Source organism: Macaca nemestrina, chromosome 5 (genome assembly GCF_043159975.1).
Source record: "Macaca nemestrina isolate mMacNem1 chromosome 5, mMacNem.hap1, whole genome shotgun sequence".
Lineage (NCBI taxonomy): Eukaryota > Metazoa > Chordata > Mammalia > Primates > Cercopithecidae > Macaca > Macaca nemestrina.
This window is the reverse complement of record NC_092129.1, coordinates 105,837,867-105,855,801: the sequence shown is the minus strand read 5'-3', so window position 1 is coordinate 105,855,801 and position 17,935 is coordinate 105,837,867. Positions and strand designations below refer to the sequence as shown.

General features: G+C 38.9%; 1 protein-coding gene across 3 annotated transcripts in view; it reads left to right on the top strand.

Moving 5' to 3' along the window:
• Window positions 1-17,935, top strand: part of LOC105495599 (branched chain keto acid dehydrogenase E1 subunit beta) — a 267,316-nt gene that overhangs the window by 246,519 nt on the left and 2,862 nt on the right. For 2 of the 3 annotated variants that reach the window (XM_071096812.1, XM_071096814.1), the window contains one exon: window positions 5,090-5,114. The exons of the other annotated variant lie outside the window; for it this stretch is intronic. The gene's annotated coding sequence lies outside the window, so the exon portion shown is untranslated. Of the gene's footprint in view, window positions 1-5,089; window positions 5,115-17,935 lie in introns of those variants that run through there. 3 annotated transcript variants of the gene reach the window in all.

The window sequence follows — 17,935 nt, the reverse complement described above, 5'->3', positions numbered from 1 at the left end:
AAGCTAACTAAAAGACCTGTGGACATTTTAGAAAAATGAAGAATAAGATTCAGAAAATTACCTCAATTCAATACCTTAGGTTTAAATCTCATAATCTAAAAACTCTTGGTCAAAATGTTTAGAAGACCCACTCAGAAGGTCCACATTTGGTTTCATGAAATCCCTTTCTCATCAGCTTGCCTAGAGTGGATACATGTGGTTTCTGGCTGCCTAGCATTCCGGCCTCCACCTTCTAGAAACAGCACTGCTGTTTGTTTAGAGAACTCCCTCTCCCCACCACATGTGGTTCCGGAGAGGCTGCCAATCCCAACACTGTGCAGTGTTAACCACAGAGATGGCCCTGACCCAGACCCAGCCAGGTACCTCAGAATAGAAAGTGGGGATACCCATGCAGAAACAAAAAGTATTAGACTCAGCCTAATCAATGACACTGCAGTCTAAAAGACTGTGTCTCAGTTTTTCATCTGTTCCAAGTATACCTGAGGCTACAACTGATAGCTGTAAACCAGCTAGGCACACAGACTATGTTACTTTTAGCAGAAATCTTTGGCCTGATAGATGAGGAACGTGACCTCAAAAAAGCCACTTTGGAACCTCCAGGGCAACATGAGATTTAGAGATCCTGGTATACTTCAAACCTGGGCCATCAGGTTTGGAAAGCAATAGAAAATATTCATATATGGACAAAGATTTAGGAACCCTGGCACCTTTTGGAATGTACTAATTAGAAATATTTACCAGAAAAATTGGAAATAAAACAGTAACAAGAATGAGGACATTATAACTGGAAGGACTGGAACTGAAAATAGAAACAAGTAAAAAGGTGTATATATAAATAATTGTCTCAAATACACTTTTATGTGAAGTAATGGCTCCATATTGCAAAAATAAGAAAATAGTGATGGTCATAAATATGACTTAAGTTGACAAGATTGGAGTAGTAGATTTGCCAAAAGGAGTTCAAAACTTCTAAACTCTTCATCTTTAGGAAAGAAGAGTGTAACTGCATTATTCTGCTGTTAACCTTGAAAGTTTAATAATGGCTTTTAAATGCTTCAAAAAATTAACCACTAATAGAACTGAAAGCAGCATATGTGTCTTCCACATCATTGCACAAATGGTCTATACTAAATATATTAATTTGTTCCACAAACATTTAGTGAGTGCCTGTTATGGGCCAGGCACTGGGCTAGATTCTTAGGTGCAAAGTTAACTGAGAAATAGCCCCTGCAACACAAATGAGGGACGGGTAGTGGGGAGACAGCAAAGAAAGAAAAATAGGATAAAGTCAAAACACAATTAAGACATAAATGTAATCAGGTGAATTCCCTAATTAATAAGAAAGAACTTAGATTGGGTTAAGAAACAAAATCCAATTCAAAGCTGTTCACCAGGAAGTTTTGAAATAAATTGACCTAGAAAGGTTAAAATTTGCAAATGGACAAGTATGTTAGGCAAAAATGAAAATGGAGAAAACAAATATGGTATAATTCATGTCAGACAAAATAGAAGAAAATATGCATTAGAAATTGACAAAAGGAATATATCACAATGAAGGATAGTATGACAGTTAAATACTTTATGTTACAAATGTGTAGTATTAAAATATAAGTGAAAACTTCACAGTTACAAGAGATATGGAGAGAACAGTTGTAGAACATGACTTTATCACTTTACTTTCAATTTGATGGATGAAGACTAGAGTAAAAGAATATAGGATATTTTGGTTACATACATAGTAGAATTGAATCAGTAGAAATATGTTTTAAACTTTTTTGTTTCCACAAACAGAAAGTAAATCACCTTTTAAAGTACACATAAGTAGTTAAAACTGCTTATCATGAATAAAGAAAAATAACAGTAAATTTCCCAAGGAAAAGAGTATTTTAAAAGCACTATGTTTTCTGACCACATCCTAGATCAATAGTAAATATTCCAAGTACAAGGAAATAAAAAGTGCGCCACTTAGAAACTGTGGAGCCAAGAAGGAAATGTAAAAGCAATGACAAAATATTTAGAATATGAGATCGCTGATGTGCTTCAGCTAAGATTCTACTCAGAGGTAAATTCATAGACATTAAATATTTTAGAGAAGAAAACTGAAGATATAAGAATGAGAGAACAAAGGAGGAAAAAGTGCAAGAAAAATGAAAAATAAAAGTAGTAAGTTCCAAATGAGAAAAAACTAAAATTGAAGTTATTTTTTAACAAAAAGAGTGGATTTTTTTTTTCCATTTTACTGTATATGTCTGTATCCTTTGAAGGTTAAGCTATGTTTTTATGTAATCATGGTATCTGCAAATAAAGACCATGTGTGGTTGTGTTTGCATTGGTTAATACTGCCAAGCTACTTTCTTTGAGGGAGAAGAAATAATTTTGCAAAACCTGTTGGCCCACAGTGTTGATAAACAAAAGTCTTCATTATTAGGATATTTTATTCCACCATTTATATAAAATAATTATCAGGGTCTTGATTTGCTAAAAGTCCTTTTGTTTCTTGCTGAGCCCTATTTGGCTATTGTAAGTATTTTATTTACCATGAACCCTCATAAGATTCAGTGGCTATAAAGAATTAGAATAATTATTTCAAAAATGTTTTCTTGATCATTTGGAACGTTTATCTACTTATTTATCATGGGTTTTTGTTGTTTTTGTTTACTTGTTTATTTTTGCCTTCCATCCTCAATGTTTTATTGGTTCCAGGACAAGTCCATTTTGTTTACAACAAATTCCACAGAACCTAGAGTAATGCTTGGTCTACAGAAGGCTCTCAATGTGTTGCTGAATGAACAGAAGAATGGAAGCTAAGGCTTATCCCTGAGTTATACTTTGTATCTGAAAAACACTTTGTTAGAGGCCTCTTTGGTTAGTGTGCACATTTAAAATGATATTATGTATCATTTAACCTTGTATACTAGTTCTTATTTATTACATCAGACTCATGGGGCTGTACTTCATTTCTTAAAGAATTCCAGAAACAGAAACAGTCCTTCATGTAGGGCTAAATTCCAAGGATCCCCAATAGATAAGCTTTGTTTCTCTATTTTTAGGCCTATAGTCTTCAGATAGATTTCAAAACCGTTTCTTTGTTAAGTAGCTCTGTGACAATATTGTGCGTTAAGGTGTCTATGTGTGTATATATAGACAAAGTAGAATACTCATTCAAAACTCCATTTAAGGGTGATAGGGCAACTTTTCTTCATTTTCATCATCTTTTCTGTTCTTGTAGTTACAAATGGAGAGTTGACCTGGGTCCAAGTTAATTCTTCCCATGGCCCTGTCTGTATTGTCCTCCTTTTTTAGTGGTTAAAGTCTGCAGACTTGAGACTGGGCAGTTGTAGGACACCATCTCCATGGCCACTGTGACTGGTGAAGGAATAGGTGACCAAAATTGGGCCAATCAGAGCCCTTCTTAAAGATTTTTCATATCAATAGATGTGGAATTTTGTTGTTGTTGAGACAGGGTGTCACTCTCTCACCCACTGGAGTGCAGTGGCACGATCTCTGCTCACTTCAGCTTTGACTTCCTGGGCTCAAGCAATTCTCCCACCTCAGCCTCCTCAGTAACTGGGACTGCAAACGTGTGCTACCACACCCAGCTAATTTTTTTCTTTTCTTTTCTTTTTTTTTTTTTTTTTTTTTTGGAGATAGGGTTTGGCCATGTTGCCCAGGCTGGTCTCAAACTCCTGGGCTCAAGCCATCTGCCTGCCTCTGCCTCCCAAAGTGCTGGGTCTATAGGTGTGAGCCACTGCACTCAGCTGAAAGTTGTTATTTTGGAGGGATTTATGGCCACCTTCTCTACAGACGTGGTCATCTTTAACTGAAAAAGGGTGAAACCACTATATTGAGGAATGCTGCAGTGCAATATGGAATCAATCTTGCCAGGTCCCTGCCTCTAGGGAGTCAGTCAACCCCCAGACTAGCTCCATTTCTGCCACATGCATCCTGAAGTGTTCCATTCTTCCTCTCATTCTGTAAGGAATTAGCCCAAGGTCCTTCCAAAGAACCACCATTTTCTGTGATCAAGTTGGTTTTCTATTGCTTGCAACCAAAAGCATTCTAATTCAACCATTCTAATAGTTTGCAGTATATTTGAAAGAGGAAAATCTACATGTTTTAATGAAGTATACTTTGGGAAAACGCTCCACCTTTGGGATTCGTTTATATATTGTGCTCAATTTTAAAAAATATATGACATATATTTCATATATATGACATTAGCCACAGACCCTATGTTAATGTCAAGTGTTTTAACCACAAAATAAGTGAATGCAGACTTTCAGCCTGAAAGTTGAATGCTGGCAGCCTTCCTTTAGGTCAGAAAACTGAGCAGTTCCACAGCAGCTGTCCTTTAGAAACCATACTCCATGGAAGTTTATTTTGTTTTTAATTTTTATACATTTATGGGGTTCAAGTATAATTTTGTTACATGCATAGCTTGCATAGTTTTCAAGTCAAGACTTTAGGGTCTCCATCACCCAGATAACATACATTGTACCCATTAAGTGATTTCTCATCATTCATTGTCTCCCAACTCCCTCACCTCTCTGAGTCTCCATTCTCTATTATTCCACTCTGTATGTCCATGTGTACACATTTTTTAGCACCTACTTATGAGTGAGAGCATGTGATATTTGACTTTCTGTGTCTGGCTTGTTTTACTTAAGATAATGACCTCCAGTTCCATCTATGTTCCTGAAAAAAAATCAGATTTTACTCTTTTTAATTACTAAATAGTATTTCATTGTGCATATAATCACCATCTTTTCTTTATCCAATCATTTGTTGGTTGACTTTATATGTTCGCTGTTGTGAATAGTGTTGTGATAAACATGAGTGCAGGTATCCTTTTGATACACTGATTTCTTTTCATTTGGGTAAATATCCAGTAGTGCGATCACTGGATTGAATGGTAGTTGTGTTTTTAATTCTTTGAGAAATTTCCATGTTTTCCTTAGAGATTGTACTAATTTACATTCCCATCAACATGTATAGGATTCTTTTTTCTCTTCATTCTCACTAAAATCTGTTTGTGTTTTTTTTTTGTTTTTTTGTTTTTTTGTTTTTGTTTTTTGTCTTTTAATAATAGTCGTTCTGTGACCAGGCACAGTGGCTCACGCCTGCAATCCTAGCACTTTGGGAGGCTGAGGCGGGTGGATCACAAGGTCAAGAGATCGAGACCATCCTGGCCAACATGGTGAAGTCCCATCTGTACTAAAAATACAAAAATTAGCTGGGCGTGGTGGCGCGTGCCTGTGGTCCCAGCTACTTGGGAGGCTGAGGCAGGAGAATCGCTTGAACCCAGGAGGCGGAGGTTGCAGTGAGCTGAGATCGCACCACTGCACTCCAGCCTGGGTGACAGAGCGAGACTCCGTCTCAAACAAAATAAAAAGTAAAATAATAATAGCTATTCTGACTAAGGTATGATGATATCTCATTTTAATGTGCATTTCTATGATGATTAGTGATGTTGAGAATTTTCATACACCTTTTGGGAATTTGTATGTCTTCTTTTGAGAAATGTCTATTCATATTTTTTGCTCATTTTTAATGAGATTATTTTATTTTGTATTTGTTGAATTGAGTTTCTTGTAGATTCTGGATATTAGTCTCTTGTTGGATGAATAGTTTACAAAAATGTTCTTTCATTATGCAGGTTTTCTATTCACCCTATACTATGCAGAAGTTTTTTAGTTTAATTTAGTTTAATTATATCCCATTTGTCTTTTTTTTTTTTTTTTTAAGACGGAGTCTCACTCTGTCACCCAGGTTGGAGTACAAAGGGGTGATCTCGGCTCACTACAACTTCTGCCTCCTGGGTTCAAAAAATTCTCCTGCCTCAGCCTCCCAAGTAACTGGGATTACAGGTACATGCCATCACGCCCAGCTAATTTTTTTGTATTTTAGTGGGGACAGGGTTTCACTGTGTTGCCCAGGCTGGTCTTGAACTCCTAAGCTCAGGCAGTTCACCCACATCGGCCTCCCAAAGTGCTCAGATTACAGGCGCTCGCCACCTCGCCTGGCCCTATTCATTTGTTGTTATTGCTTACACTTTTGAGGTCTTAGTCATAAATAATTTGCCTAGACCACTGTGCAGAAGAGTTTTCCCTAGGTTTTCTTCTAGTATTTTTATAGTTTCAGGTTTTACTTTTATGTTTTTAATTCATCTTGAGTTGATTTTTGTATACAATGATAGGAGTTCAGTTCCATTCTTTTGCATATAGTGAATCTATTTTCCCAACACCATTTATGGAAAAGGGTGTCCTTTCCCCAGTGTATGTTTTTACTGGCTTTGTCAAAGATCAATTAACTGTAAATATGTGATCTTATGTCTCTGTCATCTATTCTGTTCCATTAATCTATGTGTCTGGCTTTATACCAGGACTTTGCTGTTTTGATTATTGTAGCCTTATAGTATAATTTGAAATCAGGCAATGTGATGCCTCCAGCTTTGTTCTTTTGCTTAGGACTGCTTTGGTTATTTGGACTCTTTTTTGTTCCATATGAGTTTTAGAATTGTTTTTTATAATTCCATGAAAAATGATGTCGGTATCTTGATAGGGATTTCATTGAATCTGTAGATTGTTTTGAGCAGTATGGTTATGTTAATGATATTAATTATTCCAATTCATGGGATGTTTTTCCATTTGTTTGTGTCATCTACAATTAGGCAGGCAGATCACCTGAGGTTGGGAGTTCAAGACTAGCCTGGCCAACATAGTGAAACCCCATCTCTACTAAAAATACAAAAATTAATTGGGCATGGTGGTACACACCTGTAATCCCAGCTACTTGTGAAGCTGAGGTGGGAGAATTGCTTGATCCCAGGAGGCAGAGGTTGCAGTGAGCCGAGATCATACCACTGCACTCCAGCCTGGGTGACAGAGTGATACTCTGTCTCAAAAATAAATAAATAAAGAAAGAAAGAAAGAAAGAAAGAAAGGAAGGAAGGAAGGAAGGAAGGAAGGAAGGAAGGAAGGAAGGAGAGAGAGAGAGAGAGAGAGAGAGAGAGAGGAAGAAGAAGGAGGAGGAGGGAGGGAGGGAAGGAGGGAGGGAGGGAGGGAGGGAAGGAGAGAAGGAAGGAAGGAAGGAAGGGAAGGAAGGAAAGAAGGAAAGAAAATACTTTGTGTAAATTTGCCATATTTATGCTCCTTCTATTAAAGCATGTTTACTTGCACTGTGATTTTATCTTTTAAGCGAAATATTTCAAACAGGTAGAGAACAGTATAGTAAATGTCTATGTACCCTCCCTCCTAGCATAAAAATAATAAAGTTCAATTCATTTTTTCCTAGTTTTCGCTAACCCAGAGGGTAATTTAGACCCTATAGTAACAGTAACAAATAGCATTTTTTTAAAAAAATGTCTGTCCCAAAGGCTAGACAGCCCACAAGGGTTTCCCTCATTATTTTGGGAAATTGTGTGAGGGTTGCTTTCAATCACCAGGAATTTGCACAACCACATGGAGTACATGGTTCTCTCTGGCTCTGGCTTCATCTCCCAGCAGAAATGTCTGCTGCCAGTAGCTATGGAAGGCACCTAAGGGCTGCTACTGCCACAGGTGCCACGTGCAGCTGACACTATTGAAGCTATACTTCATTGGGTCCTTGGAGTGGTGACGGTGCTCTTGTTCTCCCTGGAGGTAGAAAAAGCCTTCTCCTCTTCTTGAGATACAGGGATCCTAAATTAGTGTGGCTGGTGATCACAACATCTCATCAATATTTGGTGAAACAGGCCTCACAGCTGTTCATCAGACAAGTGAATTAACTGACCAATTGTTGTACTTAGAACCTTTGTCCCTCTCCAGTACTCAAGCATTATCTGAGTCCCAAGCTCACTTTTCCTAGAGAATGGGCTTCTCGAAGGGGCTGCCCTTGTTTCTCAGTACACATACACCATTGGCCAACTTGCCTGTCAATCCTACAGGCCAGTCTAGATTCTAGAGCAAACATACTTTAAGTCCCAGCTTGGCTTACTCTTCTAAGGGAAGAACTCATGTCCATCAGATTTATTTGATGTTATTTTCTGAACAATAAAAATGTTCAAATAGATTATAGGAACATTGCCTAGGATAATGTGGTATAGCTGTGGTTTGTGATTTATGGTATATCCATATGATTAAGTACAATGTACAGTTTTCAAATGATTATGAAAATTATGTGGCAAGATAGTAACATGGTCATTACATACTTTTAAGTAGAAAAATCAGGATTCAAAATTATATGCATATTATGATTAAAACTAGTATTACTTGTGATTATAACTATTATGATTTTACTTACAAACAAATAATTAGAGAACATAGCCATGTTAGGGGGAGGATCGTAAGTTATATCATAATGACAGAATTTATTTTTCAGAATGTTTATTACATAAAGTAATAAAATATTTACTATGTACTAAAAATTGTTACCAAATATTAAGTATTGCATAATCTTTCTGTTTTGTAAAACACTGTCCGAGCACCAGTACTAAAGGATCTTTTATACAGCTGATTACGGCAAGAACCTGGAATCAATAAAATATGGTATTTTTTCTTCGTCTCAAACTTTCTCTGTCTCTCTCTCACCCCTGGCTCCGTCTGCCTCTGCTTCTTCCTGTCCTTTTCCCTCTCTCTCTCTCTCCCTCTCCTCTCTCTCTCTCTCTCTCTCTCTCTCTCTGTCACACACACACACACACACACACGATTTGTTAAACTCAGAAGGGAAGATTAAAAACAAATAATTCACCTATAATAATATACTAGTGTTTGTTTACAGTTTTAAATTAAGCTTTAAAAAGTTTATTATTTAGGGTCATAGCAGAAAAAAAGATGTATATTCAAAGGTTTGTCATTGAATACAGTTTAATAATGGGACTCTTTGCAAAGGTATGGGCGGATTAAGGGAGCTGGGAAGGAAGAGTGAGGCACCCAGGAACTAGCAACTCTGGGAAGTCATTACCATCCCTTTCCTGAAGGAGCAAGGAGGAGGGAATTGTCCTGGAACCTAGTGAGAGCTACAGCCTTGGGAGAGGAGCTGCCCGACAAGAGATGCGGCCATAAAGGAAAAAGCACAGCTGTAGAAACAGAATGGAGAGAGGAGTATGTATCCTGGTCTCTCCTCCTGCCTTCTGATTGCCCGCCAGTGCTTCCCACTGGCCAAACCTGACTGCAAGATTGAGGCCAACGGAGCCTGGTGACGCAGTCCCTGGAAGTCAGCCTCTTGACATAGAGAAGGCAAAGAAGGGTGGAGAATGAATTTGGAGGGGCAAATGGAGAATAACCAGTACACAGCACCCAGCTTTTCCATATCATAGGAGACAGGTAAATATTTGTTTAACTACATACAAAACTTCGACCTTGAAGCTGCTGAAAAGTGCAGATTACTTTTAATTGTGCTACATTTTCCTGGGCAGGGCTGGAGTTTGGATGGCTGTGTACTCTGCTGATGGAAATTTATGGCTGTGTCCATACACTGTACTTTATTTGCAACGATGATCTGAAAGTCTTCAGTTTCCTGCACAATCCTGGACTGGTCATGTCTCAGCCTGTGACCCAGCTGTTGTTGCGCTGGAGCTCTTTCATCCTGTTTGCCAACTTATATCTCCTGTGTCCTGTATCCATGCTTTTTTCTTCTCGCACTTTATTGGAGCACACAAATAGATTCCTTAGAAAGTCTTCGTAAGAAGCTAATTTTCTGAGACCGTTCATGTCAGAATATGTCCTTACTCTAACCCTTGACTAATAGTTTGGCTGAGTGTAAAATTTTAGACTAAGAAACATTTGTTTTTCAAAATAGGGCATTGCTTAATTTTCTTCTCACAATTGTATATGTCATTTTTTTCTCTCAAAATTTCCCTTGATCAGACTTTTTGGGATATTTCCTTATCTTCCTAACCTTCTATGTATTATTTTTATTTTGGCCAACTAGTTCTTTTTAACCTTTGTTTTTCTCACAGCATCCTCTTATTATTTTAAAGATGTCATTTATCTGTAGATATGTGTATACAGTAAATATACAAATATGTACACAAATACACATATGGGTGTGCATTTATTTAATCTTTCAGGATATGAGATGTTACTTTTTAGAAGTTTTACTGTGTTCTCTGAATTATATTGTTTTCTCCAGTTTTCATTTTTCTGTTTATTTTGGTTTCTTTCTTTTGCCTTATGTATTGTGATAGTCAATTGTTTTTATTAGACTGAGGCATCAAAAGCCGATCTGAATTGTAGTGTATTCATACAATGGAATATTATTCTATCATAAAAATGAATGAAGTACTGATACATATAGTAACATGGATAAACCTCCAAAACATTATGCCAGTTGAGAGAAGTCAACGCAAAAGGTCACATACTGTATGATTCCTTTTGTATGAAATATCTAGAATAGATACATTCATGAGAACAGAATGGAGATTGGTGATTTCCAGGGGTCAGGGGAAGGGGAGAATGGAGAGAAAGTGCTTAATAGGAACAGAGTTTTACTTTGTAGCGACGGGGACTTGATAGAGGTGGTGGCTGCAAACATTACAAGTTTACTAAATGTCACTGAATCCTTCACTTTAAAATGGTAAATTTTATGTGACCATCTCTTCAAGAAATTGATTTTTTTTTTAAAGAGCTGCCGGGGAGACATGTGTGGCATGACAAGCAGTGGCCTTCATTTCTGAATAATAAGGCAGCAAACCAGTCACCCTGAGAGGGCCCCAACATTGTTAGTATGTACATGAGAGGATTTACTCTGGGACTTTTTCACACAAAAATGCTTCCAATCTCTCCCCTAATGGGCAGCAGCCCAGTTCACTAAGTTCTTCGTTGGTCGGAGGCCTGCATGTGACGTGAGTTCCCATGTTTTGTTCCTTGTGCATCTTTCCGCTCTTGCTCTGAACCTGGTTTCTTGCTCCCAAAGCCTCTCCCTCTCAGCCTCTCCGGAGGCAAAGCACTGGCCCTCCACTGAGCAGGTAGAGACCTTGTCCTCCTAGTGGGAGGGCAGGAAGGAAATCTTCAGGCTTTCTTCCCTTGCCTCCACCTACCGTGTGCCATACCGAAAACCTCTAAAGGCCTTGGCACAGCCAGCCAACTCTCCCCATTGGCTGGCCCTCCCTGCAGCATCCCTCCAGTGGTGAACTGGGGCTTTCTTCCCTGGAAACTCATTTCTATCATTCTTCTGATGTTGTGTTTGTGTCCTCCTGTTTTCTTTGTCACTAGGGTTTATGCTTTTAAAAAAGCTTTTGTTATTTTAATACCACCTCAGGAGGGAGAAGAGATAAGCCAGTTTGTGGCTTAATACGCTTGTTTTTTGTTGTTGTTTGTTTGTTTGTTTTTTGAGATGGAGTTTCCCTCTGTTGCCAAGGCTGGAGTGCGATGGTGCTATCTTGGCTCACCGCAACTTCTGCCTCCCTGGTTCAAGCGATTCTCCTGCCTCAGCCTCCTGCGTAACTGGGATTACAGGCGTGTGCCACCACATCCAGTTAATTTTTGTATTTTTAGTAGAGAAAGGGTTTTGCCATGTTGGTCAGGCTGGTCTCGAACTCCTGACCTCGTGATCCACCCGCCTTGGCCTCCCAAAGTGCTGGGATTGCAGGTGTGAGCCACTGCGTCTGGCTTACATGTGTGTTTAAATAGAAGAGTGTATATTTCTTCTGACATCTTGCTGGGAAATTTTACCTCAGAGTGAAAAGAATGTTGCTTTTCAATTGTGCTTTCAATTGTCGGCTCTAAATTAAGTTGTGTTCTCAGCCAAGTTGACAAATTGCCTAATCTTTTCTTATGTCTGATTTTTAACTGTTAAAATGGTGATTGGAGGTGGTTAGGGATGACAAGACATTGGGGAGGAGGCTCACATCTATTAAATGCCAATTATGTGCCAAGTGAACAATACTTTATTTCCTCAGGCTTCAAGTACAAATTACTGAAACTAAACTAATGGTTACCTGTCTTGTGTGATTGTTTTTGCTAAGTGTTGATTCTTGTAACTCTCTTTGAAGGTGAAAATCAAATAAGGTAGTGTCTCTGAAGCCCTAGAACATGCCTCCATGACAGACTTTTCAGACATCATTGTCATTATTCGTTGACATCACTGATTCCCAGCCCCAACAGGAAGGAATCCTGACTTATTCATCACCATGCACAAAAGTAGCTCCATGAATAATTGTGGAATTTGTGGTACTCCTGTTATAAGTATAATAATTTTGATGGAAGAAAATAAGTGGTAAGTATAAAGTGATCTCAGAATTTAATGTCTTTAATGTCAGCTATGACTAAAACTAAGAGCCTTATGTTCACAGATTGCTACTTAGTGATGCTGTTTTTTTGTTAGAAGAAATCAACTGGTACATGTACATTTCATTGTGAGGACCCTAAATCTACTCGTTGGTTTAAGCAAGTTGAAATTTATTTAAGGAATCTAATTTCAGCCAGAACTCTGGGACTTATAAGAATTATTGGCCAGGTGCAGTGGCTCACGCCTCTAATCCCAGCACTTTGGGAGGCCGTGGTGGATGGCTCACTTGAGGTCAGGAGTTCGAGACCAGCCTGGCCAATATGGTGAAACCTGTCTCTACTGAAAATACAAAAATTCACCGGGTATGGTGGTACATGCCTGTAATCCCAGCTACTCAGGAGGCTGAGGCAGGAGAATCGCTTGAACCTGGGAGGTGGAGGTTGCAGTGAGCCAAGATCCACCACTGCACTCCAGCCTGGGTGACAGAGCAAGACTCCATCTCAAAAAAAAAAAAAAAAAGAAAGTTATCATATAGCTTTTCATTTTATTTCCCCACCTTTTTTTCTCCTTTCGTGTCTTCCAGGGGCCTCCCGGTATCTTTCTATGCTGCATGCCATCTTCATTCTTTTCTCTCTGCTGACTGCTGCTTAATTTACTCATCACCTTGTGCTGGGCCGCTTTAAAATGTTCGCCTCTTCCTGCTGGCTTTCCAGCTTGGTGTCACATAATTAACCAACTCAGTATTTGTTCATTCTAACTCAAAGCTCCCAGGAGGGATAATAATTGGCCCATCTTGGGTCAGGTGTCTACTCCTGCTCTTCCATTGGGACAGAGGGTCTGCATGTGGAGGGCTGGGAAAAGATGGCATCTCTAGTAGAGTACATTTGCCAGATCCCTCTCTCTAAAGGAGTTAAAGGATTGTTGTTATTATTTATTCATAAGTAAGGTATTTTATCCAGAACTTAGTAGAGGAAGGTTAAGGTGAAATGTGGATGGTGGATGGATATGTTCTCCTTTAGTGTAGCAGGAAAGCCCCCTGTGCCTGGGAATAGTGAGTCCTTTTTAGACTGTGCTGTCTGACGCTGCTCTTCCTATGATCAAATAGGAGCACTCCCCCCCTCTAGAACTAGTACTTTTCCTCTGCTTCAGCAAAATTCTTCAAGTGGTCATTCTGACGCTGGTAGCTAACAAAGCAGTTGCAAGCAGAGTTTGGAAAAATGGAGCCTCTGTTACCCCAAGGCTTGGAAGCCGCACATGAAAGAGGGATTGTCCCATTTCCATCTCTGTGATCTCTAACTGCCATTTTGCACACAGAGGGCACATTTTGTGGCTTGAAATGAGAATAGGAGAGAAGGCAGATTCTGAGAGAAAGAATACGCATGGGAGAGAGCTGGAGAGCTGCTCCAGAGAGTAAAGTTCACATTTTACATAGAAAGAGTGGTCCTGGGAGTTGTATAACGAAAGCATTATATTTATTTATTGTATTATGATTTAGATACACCACATGTGTATACCAACTCAGAGGCTTTCTCTGAGTTGCTTCAAAATGAGACTCTGAGCTTTAGAGAAAGGAAGAAGTGATGATTAGTTGTAAGGACAAATATGAACTAAAACTGGAAGCCTGTCTGTGCTCTGAGGCAGCTCTAGGAAAGCGGCTGTTTAATTCTTCTCTGTGATGGTCAACTCGATCTTATTGTCATGGTGTCTTTGGTTATCTCTTCTCTGATCACATTTTGACTCATAGCGATACTCTTGAGCCCCGAATTCCTGGATCGATGAATATCCTATAGCCAGGATAGTAGAACTTGTTTTACAGAGTGTACACAAATGCTGTCTTCGGAAAGGGACTGTAGGAGCCAGGGGAAATAATGGGCATAATGATGCTTAATGAGCTGCTCAGTGTACTCAGAAGTTGATAGCATTGATTTTTCAGTCCTCCAGCTAACCAGACAGCAAGCCACCCAGAGCGTCTTTTCTTGTGAGAATGGTGCTAGGTCACTCGTGTAGCTTCCCTGGGGTGACTCAGAGATAAGGGCAACCAAGACTGGTCATAGGATCCGCAAAGGCCATGTATAGAGGGACACCATTTCTTAGAATGCTGCCTGGCTGGAAGAGAAAGTCTTGAGTAGACTCACTCTGTTGCCTAGGATGAGATTTGTTCTCTGCAAAAGAGCAGAAAAGTCTTCATAGGTAGGGGCACATGAAAGATTTGATATGAGCAAAGGGGATCAAGTGGACCTCACGGTTTTAAATAATATTTTTTCTCTGAAAAGTGGCCCTCTAACTTTCAAAATTGCAAGCATTACAATCTGCTTGAATTTTAAATTTAATAAATGTTCTGTCAACTCCCGGACTTGAAAGTTGCATTAACCAAAGACGTGCCTTTAGATGTAAGTTTAAATAAAGCACCTCTAAAGAAGACTAAAATTCTATGTAATTTGACATAATTAAATGTAGCTATTTTGTCATACTACAATTTTCTGCTTTGCTCCTTATGTCTACAATTTTGATGTTCGTCATGGATTTGGATGGTTTATTTCAGTGCAAGCTTACCCACATTTGTAGGGTGCAGATGGTAATTATTCTCTACCCAGAGTCAGACAAGTTGCCCCAAGGTCTCAGTTTAATGACGTTTGGAAGAATTTTAGCAAAACAAATAGTGAATACTCTTCAAATCTGAGCACAAACAATGAAAGCAAAAGTAATTTCCAAAAGGTCACTTTTATTTCTGCTGCTGTTCTACCTTTTCAATGTCTCTATCCTTTTCATTGATGAGAATTTGATTGAGCATATTGACACTGGCGTTTCTGAAACAACTGAGATTACCATACAATTCCAAGGGTTAATATGTTTTGGTTACAAGAAACTGTTTTTTCAAGAGCTTATCTTTAGAAAATATTATTTTCTTGTCTTTTCAAATAAAAGATGATCAGAATGTCAAAGTCTGAAATCCTATGAGTCTTTGGGTGCAATTTTTTTCTCATTTCTTTTCTATCACACACAGAAATTAATGTTTTGAATTTTCTATGCTTTTGTATAGAAAATTATTCATGTACTAAGCTCACTGAAGTTAGAAAAGATGATCTCAATCTATGAACACTGTCATACATGCTTTATTATTATGAGCATAGCACAGGGCTGTGGGCCAAAGAGACTACAAAAGAAATGTAGGATCAGTGCTCCCCAGAATATGTAATCTAGTGAAGCATAAGCAGTACAGCAGTGTTTTACAGCTTTCTTTTAAAATAGACTTAACTCACTAAAAGTCTGAGGAGGTCTCCATAAAAATGTTGAGATTATGAGTACAAAGAATATGTTAATATGGCAAAAATTATGTAGGTGGCTTGTAGATGACCCACATTTGTATAACACCATGCTTATAGTCTTAACAGCATTGCAGTGAGCCCTGGGCTGCTAAGGAGAACCAAATCACTGTTATTTACTCCATGGATTTGCAGATATGCAAGCAGTGGGGTAAAAGTTGCTAACAATTCACAAATACTTCCAACAAACACACAACACTTTCTTCTTTATAAAGTTTGAAATAACTAACAATACTCCTACAATGATATCCTGCCTTTTTTTTCTTTTTAAATTCATGTGTGTGTGAATCATGTGCAAAAAGATTTACAGTGTGTATCACTTACATATTTATATTTTTACTGTGAACTCAAACATGCAATTACCCCAAACCAGAAATGAATAGAACCAACTGAGGAAGAGAACAGCTAGCAAGCATCCTCAAGACACACCACAAATGACCAAGACTCTGAAGTGAGTTACTGGCAGCCAAGGGGAGGCACAAATCATTCAATCAGGCATTGCTGTTGACTCTGAAGAGGGCATTTGGCTGGGAGGGAGGGGGAGGAGATCCAGGTCTATTTGTGTCTTGATGTAGGCAGGGAGGTCATGAGCAATAAAGTACTGGTGAGAGGACAGCCCTACTTTCTGATGTTTCAAAGTGATTTTGAGACAAGTATTACTCTATAAATAAAACGTATTCATTAGTCTATTTCAGAGATAAGTAGACTCTCACTTTTTTCTTCAAGCCTCTTCGTTGTAGACACTGACACCAAAGAGTAAAACTACTCATCTATTAGGAGCCTTAAACTCTGGCTTTCAGTTGAGATTAATATCAAAACTTGTTCAGACTGTAAAAACAGACTCATGATAACAGGAACAAATGTTGGCAATTCATAGAAACACAGATTTGCTCCTACTTTGGCTTTCCCTGTACAATCAGTGAACCTGCTGAAAGCAAAGTTGGGTATTGGGGGAACCTGCCCCCAATATTTCAACATAGATTCTTTTTGTTTTCCATAAGTGTCGGCTGGCTGAGAAATAAAGAGAAACAGTACAAAGAGAAGAATTTTACAGCTGGGCTACTGGGGGTGACATCACATATCGGTAGGACCGTGATGCCCGCCTGAGTCTCAAAACTAGTAAGTTTTTATTAAGGGTTTCGAAAGAGGAGAGGGTATAAAAACAGGGAGTAGGTGCAAAGATCACATGCTTCAAAAGGCAAAAAGCAGAACTACTAATAAGGGTCTAACAAAGATCACATATTTCTGAGGGAACAGGACAAAGGGAAAAAGCAGAACTACTGATAAGGGTCCAACAAAGATCACAAGGCAAAGGGCAAGGGCAGAACGACTGATCAGGGTCTATGTTCAGCAGTGCACGTATTGTCTTGATAAACATCTTACACAACAGAAAACAGGGTTCGAGAGCAGAGAACCAGTCTGAACTCAGATTTACCAGGATGGGGTTTTTCCCCACCCTAGTAAAGCTGAGGGTACTGCAGGAGACCAGGGCATATCTCAGTCCTTATCTCAACTGCATAAGACAGACACATTCCCAGAGTGGCCATTTATAGACCTCCCCCCAGGAATGCATTCCTTTCCCAGGGTATTAATATTATTCGTTGCTAGGAAAAGAATGTAGTGATATCTCTCCTACTTGCATGTCCATTTATAGGCTCTCTGCAAGAAGAAAAATATGGCTCTTTTTGCCTGACCCCACAGGCAGTCAGACCTTATGGTTGCTTCCCTTGTTCCCTAAACATTGCTGTTACTCTGTTCTTTTTCAAGATGCACTGATTTCATATTGTTCAAACACGTTTTACAATCAATTTGTACAGTTAACACAGTTATCACAGTGGTCCTGAGGTGATGTACATCCTCAGCTTATGAAGATAACAGGATTAAGAGATTAAAGACAGGCATAAGAAATTATAAAAGTACTATTTGTGAACTGATAAGTGTCCATGAAATCTTCACAATTTATGTTCCTCTGCCATGGCTCCAGCCGGTCCCTCTGTTCAGGGTCCTTGACTTCCCACAACAGTTGGGCCCAGGAATTAGTTCTGAGTAGGAGGCTATAATATAACACGTTTGGATATACTTGAAAAGCTAATGATCTCAGTACAACTGGTATTAGTCTTTCAGGTATAATCACTCAAAGATGTCTTACAGTATATGCAGTTTGTGTTTTTATTAGTGTGGAATGTGTTTCAATTTTCTGCAGGCCAATTTTACTCTTTAGACCAGTGCCATATCCTTGAACCTGGAATAATAAAAGCAAGAATTTTCCTGTTGTTTGGCACTGAACTCTACTCATTAGCTGCTAATGAAGCAGAAGTTGTAGAGCTGAGTTCCATGTGGGCCAGTTGGCTTCATATTGACAGGAATATCTTTCAAAGATGCAGATTGAATTCCCATCTCTCAGC